We start from the raw sequence: 18679 nt of genomic DNA on the forward strand, positions 1-18679 counted from the left end.
AACATTCAGAAAACTAAGATCATGGCATACGATCCCATCACTTCATGGCAAATAGATGGGGAAACAGTGGAAACAGTGGCAGACTTTTATTTTCTTGAGCTCCAAAACCACTGCAGAGGGTGACTGCCGCCATGAAATTAAGAGATGGTTGCTCCTTGGAAGAAAAATTATGAGCAAAATAGACAGGATATTAAAAAGCAGAGACATTACTCTGCCAACAAAGGTCCGTCTAGTCAAGGCTATGGTTTTTCCAGTAGTCATGTATGGATGTGAGAGTTGGACTATAAAGAAAGCTGAGTGCCAAAGAATTGAATTTTTGAACTGTGGTGTTGGAGAAGACTCTTGAGAGTCTCTTGGACTGCAAGGAGATCCAATGAGTCCATCTTAAATGAAATCAGTCCTAAATATTCATTGGAAGGACTGATATACTAAAGCTAAAACTTGAATATTTTGGCCACCTGATGCGAAGAACTGACTCACCAGAAAAGACCCTGGGCTGGGAAAGATTGAAGGCAGGAGGAAAAGGGAACGACAGAGGATGAGATGGTTGGATGGCATCGCAGACTCAATGGACATGACTCTGAGCAAGCTCCGGGAGTTGGTAATGGACAGGGAAGCCTGGCATGTGGCAGTCCATGGGGTTGCAAAGAGTCAGACACGACTGTTCAACTGAATTGAAGTTTTATGCGTGAACATAAATCAGAGCTTCAGTTTGATCACAGACTGATGATGCTATAAGTTTGCATCCTAGGATTATACCTGGGAATTGTGAACTACAATTTTGCAGTCACCTACTCCAGTACTCTTGCCTGGAAAATCCCATGGACGGAGGAACCTGGTAGGCTGCAGTCCATGGGGCCGCTAAGAGTCGGACACGACTGAGCGACTTCACTTTCACTTTTCACTTTCATGCATTGGAGAAGGAAATGGCAACCCACTCCAGTGTTCTTGCCTGGAGAATCCCAGGGACCAGGGAGCCTGGTGGGCTGCTGTCTATGGGGTCACACAGAGTCAGACACGACTGAAGTGACTTAGCAGTAGCAGCACAGAACTGAGGGGCTGCCTGGGACCTTTTCCCAACTGGGTCTCCAGATGTGCTGTGACACGGGACTTCTCAGCACTGTTTGAGTTTGTGAAAACTCAATTTGTTTGTCAAAACCCAATTTGAAAAAAAAGACCAATTTGGTGATGTATCTTCTGCTGTTTCTAGCTCTCTTTTCTTTTAATGTTAGTACATTGAAAGTAAGCTAGATAATGCTCTAATAAATATTGGTATTATTTATTTGTATATAATGAGTGGCTTATTCTGTTAACAAATCCTTTGAACCTGAGGCGAAAGTTTTGGCAAAACAGACCACAGGGAAACTCAATAGATACAATTTAGTAATTGGACAAGCTTTTGGCATATTTCCTAGAATGCAACATCATCTCATAGATAGGATAGTTTACAATCTGCTTATACCACAGAACTGAAAAAGGATGTAACCTATTTCTCATCTAACAGATCATAAAAATTATTTCTGATGATGGATTTATGAATGATTTTTTTGTAACTTATTTTGGTAAATCTAGAAGGACTCAAAGAATGCAGTGGCACCGACTTAACAAACCATGCTGCTGCTGCTGCAGCTGCTAAGTTACTTCAGTCGTGTCTGACTCTGCAACCCCATAGACGGCAGCCCACTAGGCTCCTCTGTGGGCTTCTCTGGGCTTCTCTGGGATTCTCCAGGCAAGAATACCCACTTTTAGAACTTTATCCAAAAAAGTTAAAGACAGGAAGTGACCTGATAGCAATCTGTTTTCATCTGTTAAGTAACCTTTTTCTATAGGACTGATCACCTATAAATTTTTAACGTCTTCCACTGAACTAAAACACAAAGACCATTATCTTATATAGCAGGCACTCACTGCTGAATGCATAAATAAATAAACGAAGGAACTGCTGACTAACAGGTAGTACATCTTCAACTTCACAAGGTAATGCCATATTGCTTTTCAATCAGGTCACCAATTTACACCAGCAGAAGTGGTTATTTTTAGACCTCCATCTGCTCCACACTCTCACAAAGCTAGGTATGGCTGGACTGGCAGTTAATTTTCTGCTCTGCTGGTGGGTATAAAATGATGACTTACCACAGTCTTTGCATCATTTAATCTATTTATCATCTCTTCGTGTTTCATTTTTTGGTAAAATTATCTATTCTTATCATTTTACCATTCTTTCAGTAGCTGGTCTTTTTCTTATCTGAAGTAAGAGAATACAATAGACCCTAATCTTCTGATTATAGTGTTTCAAGTACCTTTTCCAACTTTATGGTTTTTTTTTTTTTTAATGAACGTAAGTTCTTATTTTAAATGTAATCAACACACCTAAAAGTAACACAACATTGTGAATCAACTATATTCCAATAATTTTTTTAAATAAATAGCTGGAAAAAATGTAGTCAAAATTGCTGATCAAGACATGATTATTTGGAGGGTGGGGGCATGCCATGCAGCATGTGGGATCTTAGTTTCCCAGCCAGGGACTGAACTGGTGCCCACTGCAGCAGTAACACAGAGTCTTAACCACTGGACTGCTAGGAAGTCCCTAAGATACGTATTTTCAATCTAATGTATAAAAGCCTTTCTTCCCCAAAGTTCAAAGAATTTACCTACATTATCTTCTTAGTTTTACAGGTTTGCCTTTCACATTTAAGACATCAATCAGTCGGAACTGATTTGTATCCAGTATGAGGTCCAGGTTCAGTTTCATTTTCTTTTTACTGCATGAGTAACTAGTCCCAAATGTCCCAGACCATTCTTTCTCCACTGATTTAAAAAGCCAACTCAGAGTTCTCTGGTGGCCTACTGGTTAGGATTCCAGGCTTTCACTGCCACGGTCCACGTTCAATCCCTGGTCAGGCAACTGAGATCCTGTAAGCCGTGGGTTATCACCCCTCAAAAGGCCAGCTCAATTTTAAATTGTTTCTACATATGCACGGATCTGTTTCTAGACTTCTGATCCACTTGTTCATTTGTGTATTCCTACAATACAACTCATTCATGTTAGGAAGGAAGGAAAAGAGGAAAGTTGACATATCCACACTGAAAATATTCACAAAGGACTGGTGTAACCTTTTTCAGGGAGCAGCATGGGTGGCAACCATCCATTTCATCAAAATATCCTGCTCTTCTCCCTACTCTGTGGTTACTTCTTTTCTTATTCTTTTTCTTTTGCTCTGTAAATATAACCACTACCTAAAAGCTCTGATGCAGCACATTTTGTTTCTTTGGAATCTCTTCACCATCTCATTCATTTTTAAGTCTTCAGTTCTCACCTCTAAGTGGGTGACTTAAATAAATCTCTACTTCATGAAGCATTAGATCATGCACATACCTATACTCAAGTATCCATCACCATGTATTATTTACCTGTTTATATATTTATTTCCCTATGCTTGATAGGGATTAAACGGGGCAATCTCTTAGTACAGACAAAATGACCATTAAATAATCATTTCTTTAAGAAATGTTGACAACTTTATCCATAAGCATCTCCTTTAACTGTTCTTAAGACCTCTCTTCAGAGAAGGCAATGGCACCCCACTCCAGTACTCCTGCCTAGAAAATCCCATGGATGGAGGAGCCTGGTAGGCTACAGTCCATGAGGTTGCTAAGAGTCAGATACGACTGAGCAACTTCACTTTCACTTTTCACTTTCATGCATTGGAGAAGGAAATGGCAACCCACTCCAGTGTTCTTGCCTGGAGAATCCCAGGGACAGAGGAGCCTGGTAGGAAGCTGTCTATGGGGTCGCACAGAGTCAGACCCCGACTGAAGCGACTTAGCAGAGGCAGCAGCAAGCAGCAAGACCTCTCTTTAAACATTTCTTATTCCTTAAACTGCGGGGTCCAAGACTATTGACTTTGCATATCTTCAGATATTCACTGGCCCTAAAATTTCCTTTCCAAATCTCATGATTTGAAAAGGATACTACTTAGGTTTAAATGTCTACCACTTTCAATTCCTCTAAAGGACCGAGAAACCCTACAATAGTCTATACTCATTTGTTAACTGCGCGTTTCCTTCCCAAGTCTTTAATAAGGAGAACTCCAAGTTACTGGTGCCTTAATTTTTAACCTTCATATTATTATTTCATCAGAGGGAAGAGCCCAGGGTCATATTCTACTTTTTTGTTTTTAAAATTTCAGGAGATTAATTCATACCTACAACTTCTAAACCATGAAATTTGAACACATCTTTCAATGAACCAAAAAGAGATATGATACACCTTTAAGATTTCTTTCACTGCCATTTCTGTCTGTCAAGGTAATACTAGCATGATTATTAATACTGATAAGTAAGGTCTGCTATTACATGATAGGAGTCCAGCAAACAAAAAAAATATATTTCTAGTACAAATTCAATGATGACCAAGTTATCTGTCAAAAAATATAACTGCATATTTAACATATTACTCTGCCCATAAGAGACATGCATGTGATAATTGAAATTCAATAAAGCACTACATAACGTATTTCTCAGAATTACTCATAAACTCATACTTTCAAAACCTGAGTAAAATTATGAGGTACTATCTCACACTCTCCAAACTGGCAAAAACAAATCCTGAAACTATCAAGTGCTAATAAAAATATAAAGCAAGAAGAAATTTTCACATATTGCTGGTGTGAGTGTAAACTCACACAACTACTTTCGAAAACAGTTTGACAAATACAAAATTGAAGCTGTGAAACATCTATGACCCACCCAGTCTTAACCATACATGAAAGTAAGACAAAGTGCATAAGAATATTTGCTACAGGATTGTATACAGTAAACAAAAAACTAAATTACCTAAATGTTCACCAATAAACTGATTTAGAGTTTCTCTGGTGCCTCAATGGTAAAGAATCTGCCTGCCAATGAGAAGATATAGGTTTGATCCCTGCATCGAGGAAGATCCCCTGCAGAAGGAAATGGCAACCCACTCCAGTATTCTTGCCTGGCAAATCCCAGGTACAGAGGAGCCTGGCAGGCTACAGTCCTTGGAGTCTGGACACGACTTAGCAACTAAACAACAACACAAGACTGATTAGATTGTGGATTTGTACAATGCCAACAAAGGTCCGTCTAGTCAAGGCTATGGTTTTTCCAGTGGTCATGTACGGATGTGAGAGTTGGACTGTGAAGAAAGCTGGGCGCCAAAGAATTGATGTTTTTGAACTGAGGTGTTGAAGAAGACTCTTGAGAGTCCCTTGGACTGCAAGGAGATCCAACCAGTCCATCCTAAAGGAGATCAGCCGTTCCTTGGAAGGAATGATGCTAAAGCTGAAACTCCAGTACTTTGGCCACCTCATGCAAAGAGTTGACTCACTGGAAAAGACTCTGATGCTGGGAGGGATTAGGGGCAGGAGGAAAAGGGGACGACAGAGGATGAGATGGCTGGATGGCATCACCGACTTGATGGACGTTGAGTTTGAGTGAATTCTGGGAGTTGGTGATGGACAGGGAGGTCTGGCGTGCTGTGATTCATGGGGTCACAAAGAGCTGGACACGACTGAGTGACTGAACTGAACTGTACAGCAGGAAATGATCACACTAGAGATGTGTTTAAACAAAATGGATGACTCTCACAAAGTAGAATAAAAAAGTTGTTAAAATTAAACTATGATACCATATAAAGTTTAAAAAAATGAGTACAAAAAAAAAAAAATAAAAAAGGAGTAACAGTATCAGATAGTTTTGGGAAGTGCTTAGTCACTCAGTCGAGTCTGACTCTTCGTGACCCCATTGACTGTAGCCCACCAGACTCCTTTGTCTGTGGGGATTTTCCAGGCCAGAATACTGGAGTGGGTTGCCATGCCCTCCTCCAAGGGATCTTCCCAACCCAGGGATTGAACTCAGGTCTCCCACATTGCAGGCGGATTCTTTACCATCTGAGCTACTAGGGAAGTCCAAGAATGCTGGAGTGGGTAGCCTATCTGCAGGGGAACTTCCCAGGAATCAAACCGGGGTCTCTTGCACTGCAGGCAAATTCTTTACCAGCTAAGCTACTAAAGGAAGCCTTAGTTTTGGGATATAGTCACAGAAAGCAAAATTACTTAAAAATGCAAGAGAATGACAAACACCGAATTCAGGATGAAAGACACAGAGATATATAATCAAAAAGGAACATATATAAGGGCTTCAATTCTGCATACTGGCATAAGGATAAACATAGAGGTCAATGGAGCAGAACCAAGAAACCAGAAGTAAACCTGCTAAGTATGCCTAAATGATTTTTAACAAAGAAGCCAAGATAATATTAACGGGGGAAAAAATGGTCTTTCTTTTCAACAAACGGTGCAATGATCACTGGATATTCACTACAACAACACAAAAATTAACTATAAGTGGGTCAAAAGCCTTAGTTTAAGAGCTAAAAGTAAACAGAGGAGTAATTTTAAGTTAGGGAAAGATAAATTGAACTTCCTTATCAAAATTAAAAACACTTGTGGTTCAAAGGACACAGTCAAGAAAGTGAAAGGACAACATAGAAAGAAAACATCTGCAAATCATATACCATGTAAGGGACTTGTATTCAAAATAATATCACAATAAAATATCACCTTACACCTATGACAATAGTTATTGATATTATAAAAAGGACAAGATACTGTCGAGGACGTAGAGAAAAGGGAAAACCCTTATGCACTGTTCATTGGAATGTAAACTAGTGCCGTCACTATGGAAAACAGTATGGAGGTTCTTCAAAAATTTAAAAACAGAATTATCAAATGATCCAGCAATTCCAGTTCTGAGTTTTTTCCAAAGGAAAGGAAAACACTAACTTGAAAAGCTATGCACCCCCATGCATGTACACACACACACCCCCTGAAATATTATTCAGCCATAAGAAAGAATGAATTCTCGCCATTTTCAAAAATATGGATGAACTTCGAGGGTACAAGGCTAAGTGAAGTAAGACAGAGAGACAAATACTTTATGATCTCACTCATGTACAATCTAAAAAAGCAGCACCAAGCTCATATACAGAGAACAGACTGGTAATTGCCAGAGGTGGAGTGGGGTGTGCCCAATGGTTAAAGGGGTCAAAAGGGACAAACTTCCAGTTACAAAATAAATAAGCTATGGGGATAAAAGGCAGAGCATGGTGACTACAGTTAATTATGTTGTTTAGCTGCCAAGTCATGTCTGACTCTTTTGCGACCCCACGGACTATAGCCTGCCAGCCTCCTCTGTTCATAGGACTTCCCAGGCAAGGATACTGGAGTGGTTTGCCATTTCCTCCTCCAGGGGATCTTCCCTACCCACGGATCAAATGTGCATCTCCTGCAGATGCAGGTGGATTCTTTACTGCTGAGCCACCAGGGAAGCCCCACAGTTAATTATGTCGTTCAGTCGCCCAGTTGTGGCCAACTCTTTGTGACCCCATGGACTGCAGCACGCCAGGCGTCTCTGTTGATTATACTCAGTGCATATGTAAAAGCTCCAAATTCTCATTACAAGAAAAAAATTCTGTAACTATATGGTGACAAATGTTAACTAGACTTATTGTGCTGCTTATTTTGCGATTATCTGCTATAATTATAAAATTATCATATACACCTGAAATGAAATGTCAAACTTCAATTAAAAAAGAATCCTACAACACAACAGTAAAAAGACAACCCAATTAAAAAACGAGAGAGGATATGAATAGACATTTCTCTCAAGATACCCAAGAGACCAAGGGGTCACTTCAGAAGTTTCTTAAAAAGTCAGTTACCATATGAATCAGCAATTCCACTTCTAGAAAGATCCAAGAAAGATGTAGACATATATCCACACAAAAACTTGACATGAACATTCATAACAGCATTACTAACAACTGCAAAGAGGTAAAAATGCAAATGCCCATCAACTGATGAGTAAACAAACAAAATGTGGAATATTCATACAATAGACTATATGGCAAAAAAAAAAGAAAAATACTGAAACATACTACAACATGTACGAAAATTAAAAACATTATGCTTAGCGAAGGAAACCAGACACAAAAGACCACATACTGTATAATTGTATTTATATGTAATGTCCAAAATAGGCAATTCCAGAGACAGAAAGGAGATTAGTGGCTGCCTAGAGTTGAAGAGGTGAATGTTAATGGTCATGAGACTTCTTTCTGGGGTGATGAAAATGTTCTAAAATTAGATAGTAGCGATGGTTATACAACTGTGAATACAGTAAAAAAACAAACCCAAAAACCCATTAAATTGTACATGTAAAGTGGGTAATTTGTTATGTAAATTCTATCTCAATAAAGCTGTCTTTAAAAAATTAGGCCAAGGATTAATAACAAACAAGGAACTTGTACAAAGTAGCAACACTCAAATTAGTTTCTTGTTGCAAGTGGCAAGACTTACTGTTTAATATATGGACGCAACTATTATCACCTTAATCCAAGAATCAACCTTAGCACTACTAAAAGTAGGTCAACCAGGTATTATGTGCATTATGACATGATGCAAAATGAGATAGAGCTATGATGTATTCTCACCAAAATGTTTAGATATAAATCCATCAAGCTTTTACCTGTAAACTTTAGAGATAAACACAGGAACAAACGGAACAAACTAAGTGATACCTTAAGAATGCAACTGTACAAAAGCATTCTCAGGACAACCAGTCCAGTCTCAACATCACCGAAAAATAAGGACTAAGCTAGGTTAAAGGCTTCCCAGGTGGTGCAAGCGGTAAAGAATCCGACTGCCAATGCAGGAGACACAGATTCAATCCCTGGGTCGGAAAGATCCCCTGGCAAAGAAAATGGCAACCCACTCCAGTACTCTTGCCTGGGAAATCCCATGGACAGAGAAGCCTGGCGGGTTATAGTCAATGGGGTCACAAGAGTCAGACACAACTTAGCAACCGAACTACAAAGCTAGATTAAAGACAAATTAAACAAAGTGCATTTTAAATTACTTTTATTTTTACTTTATTTTTGGCCACACTGCACAGCTTGTGGGATTTTAGTTCCCCAATCAGGGAATGAGCCCAGGCCACGGAACCAAAGCGTTGAGCCCTAACCTGCCAAGAAATTCCCTAAAAAAAGGGTTAACAATGGACAAGGCACTGGTTCAGATAGTAGTTTGGATAACCAGCAGTAGCAAACAGTTTTTTTTGGATCAGCTGGGGAAATCTGAATAATAGCACCTGCATACCAAAGGAAAGGAATATGGAGTGTGGTATCACTCAGTTAAAAAAAAAGCCAAGCTGTAAACTGATCTCATTTTAGTAAAATAAAAGTAAAAACTTACATATATGTGCTCAGAGAAAGATCTTGGGAGGAAATGCACCAAAAGATAACAGCAGTGATTTCTGAATGACAGGAATGTCAAGTTTTTATTTTTACATATCTGTATACTCTAATATTCTACACAGCAGATTCATTGGTTTGTTTTTTTTTTAAATAAAAGAATTAAAGACAGAATCACACGGGGGGCTTTAATAAACTAACAGTGTCCAGGCCTTATCCCATATATATTTAAAAACGTTGAGAACAACTGCTCTTAAGAATTGGGAGTGGATAAAAGGGAAAATTCCTGTCTAGGTTTGTCTTTAAAAAAAGACATTCATGGGCTTCTTAACTTATTGAGTTAGGAAGGAGACCACTCTAAATAGAGGCAATAACTATATCTTATAGAAGGAGCAAGTTATATTAGTCAATTTTACAAATTAGGATCCTTGGTTGAAAAAAAGAAATCCGGGTTTTGGTATACTAGCAGAATAGGAAATTTATCAACAGGATATTGAGAGTTCAAAAAAAAAAAGAGAAGATTTGGCAAACCTGTAAAAAATTAAGTCAAGCAGTCAAAATCACCAACCAAAGTCACATCACAGGAAGAAGTCTCTCAGAAAACTGCCCACTAGCTAGTATGCCACTGCCACAAGTTAACAGAATTAATTCTAAACTGTCCTTGCTCCTTTGTATCTCTCCCACTCCAGACTCGAGTACCCAGTCAAGTGTATTTGATTGGCTCAGCTGGGTCACAGCTACCAGGGGCCTGGGAAAGAAAGTATATGCGTGTATGCAAACAAGTTACATGTCCTTTTCCAGTTTCCACTCCCATCAAGTTTCACAAAAAGGCGATACTGGAACAGGGTTAAATGGCAAACAGACAAAAGAAACAAAGAAAAGTCTAATTACTAGAATGTTCAACATACTACGAACAAAGCTAGTGGAGGTGATAGAATTCCAGTTGAGCTATTCCAAATCCTGAAAGATGATGCTGTGAAAGTGCTGCACTCAATATGCCAGCAAATTTGGAAAACTCAGCAGTGGCCACAGGACTGGAAAAGGTCAGTTTTCATTCCGATCCCAAAGAAAGGCAATGCCAAAGAATGCTCAAACTACCACACAATTGCAGTCATCTCACACGCTAGTAAAGTAATGCTCAAAATTCTCCAAGCCAGGCTTCAGCAATATGTGAACCATGAACTTCCTGATGTTCAAGCTGGTTTTAGAAAAGGCAGAGGAACCAGAGATCAAATTGCCAACATCCGCTGGATCATGGAAAAAGCAAGAGAGTTCCAGAAAAACATCTATTTCTGCTTTATTGACTATGCCAAAGCCTTTGACTATGTGGATCACAATAAACTGTGGAAAATTCTGAGAGAGATGGGAATACCAGACCACCTGACCTGCCTCTTGAGAAATCTGTATGCAGGTCAGGAAGCAACAGTTAGAACTGGACAGGGAACAACAGACTGGTTCCAAATAGGAAAAGGATTATGTCAAGGCTGTATATTGTCACCCTGCTTATTTAACTTATATGCAGAGTACATCATGAGAAACGCTGGGCAGGAAGAAACACAAGCTGGAATCAAGATTGCCGGGAGAAATATCAATAACCTCAGATATGCAGATGACACCACCCTTATGGCAGAAAGTGAAGAGGAACTCAAAAGCCTCTTGATGAAAGTGAAAGTGGAGAGTGAAAAAGTTGGCTTAAAGCTCAACATTCAGAAAACGAAGATGAAAAAAAAAAAAAGAAAGAAAGAAAATGAAGATCATGGCATCCGGTCCCATGACTTCATGGGAAATAGATGGGGAAACAGTGGAAACAGTGTCAGACTTTATTTTTCTGGGCTCCAAAATCACTGCAGATGGTGACTGCAGCCATGAAATTAAAAGACGCTTACTCCTTGGAAGGAAAGTTATGACCAACCTAGATAGCATATTCAAAAGCAGAGACATTACTTTGCCAACAAAGGTCCGTCTAGTCAAGGCTATGGTTTTTCCTGTGGTCATGTATGGATGTGAGAGTTGGACTATGAAGAAGGCTGAGCGCTGAAGAATGGATGCTTTTGAACTGTGGTGTTGGAGAAGACTCTTGAGAGTCCCTTGGACTGCAAGGAGATCCAACCAGTCCATTCTGGAGATCAGCCCTGGGATTTCTTTGGAAGGAATGATGCTAAAGCTGAAATTCCAGTACTTTGGCCACCTCATGCAAAGAGTTGACCCATTGGAAAAGACTCTGATGCTGGGAGGGATTGGGGGCAGGAGGAGAAGGGGACGACAGAGGATGAGACGAGCGACTGATCTGATCTGATCTGATCAACATATAAATCTTCCCAGTCTTCCCATTAGTAACAAATTTTAATCATTGTGCCTCTGATTCATTCCCCAAAAAACATTTCCTGAAAGTAATTTCCCAAAGTATAAAATTTTTAGACTAAAATTTGCAACCTTTCTCAGGTAGTTATCTCCTTTCCAACATTTTGTTATTAAAAGGTCACAAGCACCTGCTGCAAACATACCTATATACTATCCCACTAATAGAAATGTAGTTTACTTAAATCACAACAGTTCCGAATAAACAAACATATTATGAAACATACTATGTTACAAAAGTATATTTATCACCTGATGCATCTGACACATTAAATTCTGGCTATATGAGTCAGGTAACTAAGTGGATTAGTTTTATGTACAAGCATATTTAAAAATCTCTTCTCAAGAATAAGTTTTTTGCTCAAAATCCAAACATTACTTTTAAGTTAGGAGAGCAGACTCAGGATCTGGTTGGCTCTGCCATGTACTAGCTGCATGACTTTGGACAAGTCACTTCACCTCTTTTTGCTTCAAATCATTATCTGTAATTGGAGATTGTTGGAAAGTCAATGATTAAGTGAGTGAATATAAGCAAAGTGTTAAGAAGAGTGCCTGGATGCTTTACTCAGGGAAATAACAAAGGGTCTTGTTTACAGTGAGTACTTCATAGGTGTAATGCTTAATAGTTAAGGACTTCAGTTCAGTTCAGTTGCTCAGTCGTGTCGGACTCTCTTTGAGACCCCATGAATCGCAGTACACCAGGCCTCCCTGTCCATCACCAACTCCCGGAGTTCACTCAGACTCACGCCCATCGAGTCAGTGATGCCATCCAGCCATCCCATCCTCTGTCGTCCCCTTCTCCTCTTGCCCCCAATCCCTCCCAGCATCAGGGTCTTTTCCCATGAGTCAACTCTTCCCATGAGGTGGCCAAAGTACTGGAGTTTCAGCCTTAGCATCATTCCTTCCAAAGAAATCCCAGGGCTGATCTCCTTCACAATGGACTGGTTGGATCTCCTTGCAGTCCAAGGGACCCTCAAGAGTCTTCTCCAACACCACAGTTCAAAAGCATCAATTCTTCGGCACTCAGCCTTCTTCACAGTCCAACTCTCACATCCATACATGACCACTGGAAAAACCATAGCCTTGACTAGACGGACCTTTGTTGGCAAAGCAATGTCTCTGCTTTTGAATATGCTATCTAGGTTGGTCATAACTTTCCTTCCAAGGAGTAAGCGTCTTTTAATTTCATGGCTGCAGTCACCATCTGCAGTGATTTTGGAGCCCCCCAAAATAAAGTCTGACACTGTTTCCCCATCTATTTCCCATGAAGTGATGGGACCAGATGCCATGATCTTTGTTTTCTGAATGTTGAGCTTTAAGCCAACTTTTTCACTCTCCACTTTCATCAAGAGGCTTTTTAGTTCTTCTTCACTTTCTGCCATAAGGGTAGTGTCATCTGCATATCTGAGGTTATTGATATTTCTCCTGGCAATCTTGATTCCAGCTTGTGTTTCTTCCAGTCCAGCCTTTCTCATGATGTACTCTGCATATAAGTTAAATAAGCAGGGTGACAATATACAGCCTTGACATAATCCTTTTCCTATTTGGAACCAGTCTGTTGTTCCCTGTCCAGTTCTAACTGTTGCTTCCTGACCTGCATACAGATTTCTCAAGAGGCAGGTCAGGTGGTCTGGTATTCCCATCTCTCTCAGAATTTTCCACAGTTTATTGTGATCCACATAGTCAAAGGCTTTGGCATAGTCAATAAAGCAGAAATAGATGTTTTTCTGGAACTCTCTTGCTTTTTCCATGATCCAGCGGATGTTGGCAATTTGATCTCTGGTTCCTCTGCCTTTTCTAAAACCAGCTTGAACATCAGGAAGTTCATGGTTCACATATTGCTGAAGCCTGGCTTGGAGAATTTTGAGCATTACTTTACTAGCGTGTGAGATGACTGCAATTGTGTGGTAGTTTGAGCATTCTTTGGCATTGCCTTTCTTTGGGATCGGAATGAAAACTGACCTTTTCCAGTCCTGTGGCCACTGCTGAGTTTTCCAAATTTGCTGGCATATTGAGTGCAGCACTTTCACAGCATCATCTTTCAGGATTTGAAATAGCTCAACTGGAATTCCATCACCTCCACTAGCTTTGTTCGTACTGATGCTTTCTAAGGCCCACTTGACTTCACATTCCAGGATGCCTGGCTCTAGGTCAGTGATCACACCATCGTGATTATCTGGGTTTTGAAGATCTTTTTTGTACAGTTTAGTGATTTAAAAAAAAGCAGAGATATTACTTTGTCAGCAAAGGTCCGTCTAGTCAAGGCTATGGTTTTTCCAGTGGTCGTGTATGGATGTGAGAGTTGGACTGTGAAGAAAGCTGAGCACCGAAGAATCGATGCTTTTGAACTGTGGTATTGGAGAAGACTCTTGAGAGTCCCTTGGACTACAAGGACATCCAACCAGTCCATCCCAAAGGAGATCAGCCCTGGGTGTTCACTGGCAGGACTGACGCTGAGGCTGAAACTCCAGTACTTTGGCCACCTCATGCGAAGAGTTGACTCATTGGAAAAGACCCTGATGCTGGGAGGGATTGGGGGCAGGAGGAGAAGGGGACGACAGAGGATGGGATGGCTGGATGGCATCACAGACTCGATGCACATGAGTTTGGGTGAACTCCGTGAGTTGGTGATGGACAGGGAGGCCTGGTGTGCTGCAATTCATGGGGTCACAAAAGAGTTGGACAAGACTGAGCGATTGAACTGAACTGAGCAGAGATAAACGGGCTTCCCAAGTGGCACTAGTGGTAAAGAACCTGACTGCTAATGCAGGAGACATAAGAGACATGGGTTTGATCCCTAGGTGGGGAAGATCCCCTGGAGGAGGGCACGGCAACCCGCTCCAGTATTCTTGCCCAGAGAATTCCATGGACAGAGGAGCCTGGTAGGCTGCCTACAGTCCACTGGGTTACAGAGTTGGACACAACTGAAGTGGCTTGGCTCGCACGTGCACACACAGGGCAGGGGTAAACAATAGGGAAAAAATGCTGTTTTGAGAAGAGAAATTTTCAGACCAAACAGGCTGAGGAAACTACTCACTAGTAACCAAAAAAAAAGACAAAACCACTACAAACCCAGCATATTTAGCTCAATTTTATAATACAACAAATATACACTGTTGCTGCTGCTGCTGCTAAGTCGCTTCAGTCATGTCCGACTCTGTGCGACCCCATAGACGGCAGCCCACCAGACTCCCCTGTCTCTGGGATTCTCCAGGCAAGAACACTGGGGTGGGTTGCCATTTCCTTCTCCAATGCAGAAAAGTGAAAGGGAAGCCACTCAGTCGTCTCCGACTCTTAGCGATACAATGGACTGCAGCCCACCAGGCTCCTCCGTCCATGGGATTTTCCAGGCAAGAGTACTTGAGTGGGGGGCCATCGCCTAGGCAGGGAAAAAAAGGACAAGAAACAAACTACCTGGAAAAGTTAACACTGAATTGGGCACAGGACCAAAACAAACACTCCATTTTATAACCATGTTGAAGGAGGGTTAATATCTCATACAATTTCTCTATGCTGCTCAACAGAGAAATTGCGAGAAAATGATATGAGAAACACTGAACAAACCAGAAGAAAAAAAAAGGCTACCAATTTACAGGAAAATCTAGAATGTGGGAAACTGCAGGAGAAATAACCTGGTTTCTTCAACAAAGTACAAGGGAAAAAACCCAGAAGAAATATACAAACTAATAGGCTTAAAAGAATATCAGTCAATTACAGTGTGTGGGACCTGGATACTGATTCAAATAAAGAGAAGTCAACAGAAAAGTAATAACTAGAAAAGGAAAAAAAGAATACTGAAAAGCCCATGTGCAACCATCTGTTCAGATTCCATAGAATTTAATTCAATGAGTAAAAGATAAAGACAATTTTGAAAAATTTGACAATTATGAAGTGCTTACAATAGTCAGGCATTGTATTAAGAACTACACAAATGTTATTTCATTTGTTTACCACAAAAACTCTATGAGAAGGTACTATTACCCCCATTTAACAAAGCAGCAGGCAGAAATCATACCTAAAACTTTACCAAAGTCTCAAAGCTTTAAGTGGTAATGCAGAGATTCAAACCAAAGGCACTATGACCACCATACCACCATGCCATCTCTCTACATGATGTGGTGAAAATCCAGCTTCGGAATCAGACAGCTGTCTTAGTCCCCAGCTCTCACTATGTTATGCAAACCATTGAACTTCTTGGATCCTCTGTACATTTACATATAGAAGCATTAATATCACCTATTTAAACAAGCATTTTAAGGAGTAACAACATATATATATATATATATATATATATATATAAAAAATGGACTCTGTTACACCCTCTAGTTTATGAAGCCTTCAATAAATGGTTCTCACTATCCTTCTACCATAACCTGGTAAGACTAATTAGAAAGCAGAGCTAATAATAAGCACATAGATGGAACACTGGAATAGTTCTACCTTTTAATTAACTAACTAAAGAACCCCCAAACCAACTTTTCAACATACTTGTAAACTTCAAGGACAGCAGTAATTCAGAAGAGAACTTTTTTATATAATGACATTTAAATATATAATCTTTGGTGGCTCAGACAGTGAAGTATCTGCCTGAAATGCAGGAGACCCAGGTTCGATCCCTAGGTTGGGAAGATCCCCTGGAGAAGGGAATGACAACCCACTCCAGTGTTCTTCCCTGGAGAATTCCATGGACAGAGGAGCCTGGTGGGCTACAGTCCATGGGGTCACAAAGATTCGGACATGACTGAGGGACTAACACAAAGCAGAGTTTGCAATATAAAGTATAATCAAACTTAATTCTTAAAAGGCAAAAAAACAAAAACACCACCAACTTATTCCACACATACAGACCTGCTACTCAGAAAAGCGCACTAAAACTTTGTTCATACTGATGATCCTCTTGTCTGACATCTGATTAATATATGGCAAAGTAGTTTTATTATAGAAAAGGAAGGTAAGCTTAATGACTATGTTAAAAATTAACTCCTTTAAGAAACACAGCTTTCTATGTTGTTATCCTGTGAATATTTTTGTGCTTATCTGTTAAACTACTAAGTTCCTGGGTGGTAGGAATGTTTTATAGTCATCTAGGCATTCCTAGACCTTAGCAGGCTGAAACTGGCACCACAGTACAGCCTCCAACATTTCTTAAAGTGTGTCTTAAAAGAATGACTGAACCATTTTGTTTGAAAAATAACACGTCCAACAGACGAGTTAAAGGTCGATTTTTTAAAATAATAAATAATTTTTATTATTACTATTATTTTTTGTCATGCCATGCTGCATGCAGGATCTTACTTCTCTAGCCATGTATCAAACCCAGGTTTCCTTGCAATGAAAGAGAAGAGTCTTAATCACTGGATTGCCAGGGAAGTCTGACCAAAAGGCTGATTATTTGCTTCAGTAAATAAAAATAACTACTAGATGCCTTTAAATATTTGCCGAGTATATTTGAAATCACCTGTAAAATTCATAACATGAGCAATATTTTACCTCATTAGTTAAGATATACCTGTGGACAAAAGAATTTCAGCTTATCTCACTGAATTATTTTCCAAGGTTGATTGTAGTCAGTTTTGTTTTGAGCAGAAATCCAGTGGGAAATAAAAAATCAGTCTGATTTTGAAGTGACTTGGGCAGCTACCTCTCAGCACAACCACATATCAAACTGCAGACAATGGCAACTATAGTCAGTTACGAAGTAGTATGTTTTCTATGTATGAAAGAAAAGAAACAAAGGAAAGTCGCTCAGCCATGTCTGACTCTTTGGGACCCCATGGACTTCAGCTTACCAGACCCCTCCGTCCATGGGATTTTCCAAGCGGGAGTACTGGAGTGGGTTGCTATTTCCTTCTCCAGGGGATCTTCCCAACCCAGGGATCGAACCCAGGTCTCCCGCTTGTAGGCAGACGCTTCACGGTCTGAGCCACCAGGGCAGTCCCTTTCTATGAATGGGGAAAGCCAAAACTTCATTCAAGTTTTTCATCTTAGTATCAGCCAGATTCCTTCCCCATTACAATTATTTGAAAAACCATAAATACCACAATTTGCCTTTTCCACAAACTACTTTTTCAGTTGGGATATTTAAAAAATTGCTTAGGTTTAAATATGTACTAGTTGGATGAATATCTGAACTTATTTTCCTCAACTAAAATAATGGGAATAAAACAATATCTACCTCACAGGAATAAACTAATAAAAATATAAAGCAATTCAAGCAACTGTAAGCCTCTGGCACATTAGTTACTCCTGTTACTAAGTGCATACACTTTATGTTTTAATCATAAAACAAAGATACGCAATTTGTTGGAAGTATGATTCAAAATTGTTATGTTTTATCTAAGTATTTAAATATTAATTACAAGCAGAAATATGTCCCAGATTTCTTGTCATTCCAAACTTATTAAAATGGCTGCATGTGCTGTCCTCAACCAAACTACTAAACAGCCACTGACAAGAAAACCAAGCTGAATTCATTCAAAATAAAAATGGCTTCCTAACACCCCGCCACGACCAAATTTCAAGAGCTTTGCTAAGATGCTATTCAGAATCAATTGAAAGAATATTTGTATCAGTATGTACAGTTTCGAGAACCTTTAAAAAAAAAAAGAGGTCTCACCCAAGTTTATGGGTTCAGTAGTCAACAAAAGAAAAACACAAAGCAATTGACTTGTAATTTCTATAAAGCACTTTAAACGTTTTTTCTGTAAAACCACCAAAATAATTTAAGAACAACAAAAAATCCCAGGGGAGTTGACAAAAGTAAACTTTCATATTGAACGAATGTGGAGAGGTAAGTTGAAATTGACTCCCTAGGGAAGGACGATGAAGTAAAATAGTTTATTTTCCTATTAATTCCAAACTTCTCATTCACAATTAGCACTTTATTATTTTATCTTTTAGACAGATTTCAACTTGAAACTGGAGCATCTTCCCAAATACTGAAGTTAACTGTTTTTGATTTCCATTCTATGCCCTTTTGTTTTCAGTTAAACCTCTGGATCTAATGTTGTTTTTTAAGCTGCAAACAAAAAAACAGCC

The 18679-nt window shown here is 39.6% G+C and overlaps 1 protein-coding gene across 13 annotated transcripts in view; it reads right to left on the reverse strand.

Annotated features, from left to right (window-relative positions):
- The window catches only part of GPBP1L1 (GC-rich promoter binding protein 1 like 1), a 73206-nt gene that overhangs the window by 51366 nt on the left and 3161 nt on the right, over positions 1-18679 (reverse strand). The gene's annotated exons all lie outside the window — the stretch shown is intronic.

The sequence above is a fragment of the Bos grunniens genome, chromosome 3, assembly GCF_055505025.1.
Source record: "Bos grunniens cultivar Pamir isolate PY7600 chromosome 3, Bosgru_T2T1.0, whole genome shotgun sequence".
Taxonomy (NCBI): Eukaryota; Metazoa; Chordata; class Mammalia; order Artiodactyla; family Bovidae; genus Bos; species Bos grunniens.